Below are 2,668 nucleotides of genomic sequence, written 5' to 3'. Positions count from 1 at the left end.
CTGCCAAACTAGAACGTGCCAAGGTGCAGCTATTCCAATAATCGATTTATAGGTGATTATCTATGTTCCACTCTCTATAGGTTACAGCCAAACTATTTCAAGTCATGTCAGTCTATTCTAGTGTGGAAAAAACAGAGAGGAGCAACAATTCCACAGCATAACCCCTTACAAACTATTCTAGCTAGAATCCAAGATGTCTCCATATTTAAGCAGAACTCACATCGTACTTCAATCTTCTTTTCTCTTTAATACTCATTATAAACAATAGCTTGTGTCCAGTTATTAAAAGTACTCAACTGCCAGGAAAGGACTTTTTTAGTTTAGTTTTTAGTTGCCAACTCAGTGATGATGATGACCATGATGATGGTAAATAATGTTTACTCAGGAACCAAAGAATACAAGATGTAATCCAGCATGCATGTGTGTGTGTGCATGCACACATACACACACACACAGAATGGAATTACCCCTTGCATTTGGAAACTACAATGCCCACCCCTTCTCGCACAGGTATCTTTTTGGATAAAGCTAAAATTCAGATAAGGGCTGGTCATCTTTCCTGCAGAGTATTCATAGGGAGGTAACTCTGTGCATGTGACTAAAACTGAAGAACAATACTGTCATTCAACAGGCTTAGCTATTGGCCAATCTTGAAGCAAAGTTGCTGGAGATGTGGCTCATCACATCTTGCTTGCAGCCTTCTTTTCCTCTATAACTCCATCTCCTTTGGTTTTGAAGTTATGTCATCCAAGATCTAGGAAAAGAACAACCAGATTTGAAGAATGTTAAATGCCAGTGATGTCAGTGACAATATAATTCCCAAATTCTGTAACGTGTAGACAGAAACCCACTGCTTGTCCACTAGACTCTGAACTTGAAGTCAGTAAGCCTATCTTCATCCCTGCATTCACATAGTATGTAGGCAAGTGTGGTATGCATAGCAAGTAGTCCATAAATATTTGAAAAGGATGAATGCTGCTTATAGGGCCTGTTGCTATTTACAGGCTTGGGATGGGTCTGGACTCCTGTCCCTCCCTGAGCCATGCAGGGCTTTTTGCTATAAATGAGCTGCCTCTCCCTGCTTGCTGCGAGCCAGGTTTTTGCCCATCTGCTGCCATTGTTTCCCCACGTTTCACAGCTATGTTGTACTGCATGCGGTTATTCTTTAGTGGGTCATTATGGCATCTGTCTGCCCACCTTGTCTCAGTTCACCAGACAGCAGCTGCTGGAACATCCTGCTCCTCTCCATCATCTGCACAGGTCCAGTCCAGTCAAGCCTGCTTGCAGAAATCATTATTTCATTGCTTGGGGGTTGGCTGCACTCCAGGACCTGGTTACTGGGATCCTGGCTTGCCATTTAATATTCCTATAAGTAATTTTTTTAAACCAGATGTGTTACCCACAAGAAATTTCAGTTTCGTGGATGAGTACAAGGATACATACAACCGTCACTACATAGATCTTTATTAGTAGTAATTTTTTTTTATTACGAAGCAACACTGGAAGCCACATTAATAATAGAGGAAAGCTCTCATTGTTTAAAGACTGGACTTCCAGAAACCCTAATCCATATCCAGAATTAATTTTAAAAGGGGAGAGATAACACTGTCACAAAGCCCATGCACTTTATTTGACCTTTTTAAATAGAAGCTTCCGGATGGTTCGTAACCATTAAGATGAAGCTCAGTTACGTGCAGTATACAGATTGCTATAAACCACAAGTCTGTAGATTAGGCTGATTGATTTGAACTCAGGCTTCTGTTCCCTTTGGCAACTTTACTTGTCGTAAAATTGAAGGTAATGAAACTCAGATTGTATCCATACTGATACAATGCATCCAAAACCTGAAAGTCTCCATACCTTTTGCTATGATGTCAAGTTCAGGGCCTTTGTTACAGCTATTTTCCTAACCTTTATTGCTTACTTTTATATAAACTATACAATAAAACAGGTGAAATTTCTAAGCCAAATGCAAAAGTGTGTTTAACATACAATGGATCCAAGTTATATTAGTATTATAGAACCTCATCAACAGGTGGAACACTGTTACTTAGTGAAATTCACTCTAAGCACGATATCAAGGAGGCAAGAAAAGCACTTCTCACTCCCCATCTTCCCTCCCATACTCATTGCAGAGGTTCACTGGGAGCAAGAAGAGAGAAGCAAGCAAGAAGGCTGGGCAGCCTCAGTGATAGAGAGAAAGAGAAGCAGGTCCTGACAGAGGTTGACAGAGGATCTCACCACTTCCTCAGAGCTACTTGGGCCAGACATTATGCCGAGCCATTTTGTATATGGTATGTGTCAAAGATAGACAAAGCCAGACACTAGTTAATGTAGTAAAGACAGATTTTAATAACTAACATGCTATTGCAATAGGGAAAAGAGTTCGGCATGAACTGAATTCAACTCAGCTGAACTGATTTTGACAGAGGTGACTGAGTGTCTTAAAGGGAGGATAGAGGAAGAGGGAGAGGGGAGCACAGGGGCTCAGCAGAGTCAAGGAAGTGAATGTTAGAAAAAGCAGGAAGCAGGGTTTGGTCCAAACCCATCTGGTTTGCTAACTGGTGCTTATCGAAGTTAGGCTCCTACTCTCCCACAAAGGCTGGGAGACAGGGGCCCCGTCTTCAGGTGTTGGCTGGAACAACAGTAAATTCTTTGGGCATCCTCA

The 2,668-nt window shown here is 41.5% G+C and overlaps 1 long non-coding RNA gene across 1 annotated transcript; it reads right to left on the bottom strand.

Annotated features, from left to right (window-relative positions):
• Positions 1-223: 223 nt before the first annotated feature.
• On the bottom strand, positions 224-1,311 carry LOC139084514 (uncharacterized). The gene is made up of 2 exons (XR_011541949.1): positions 1,198-1,311; positions 224-754 (listed from the first exon to the last, which is right to left on the bottom strand). It is a non-coding gene; the product is annotated as an uncharacterized lncRNA (long non-coding RNA).
• Positions 1,312-2,668: the final 1,357 nt, after the last annotated feature.

Source organism: Equus przewalskii, chromosome 7 (genome assembly GCF_037783145.1).
Source record: "Equus przewalskii isolate Varuska chromosome 7, EquPr2, whole genome shotgun sequence".
NCBI lineage: Eukaryota > Metazoa > Chordata > Mammalia > Perissodactyla > Equidae > Equus > Equus przewalskii.
This window is presented reverse-complemented; position numbering and strand designations above follow the sequence as displayed.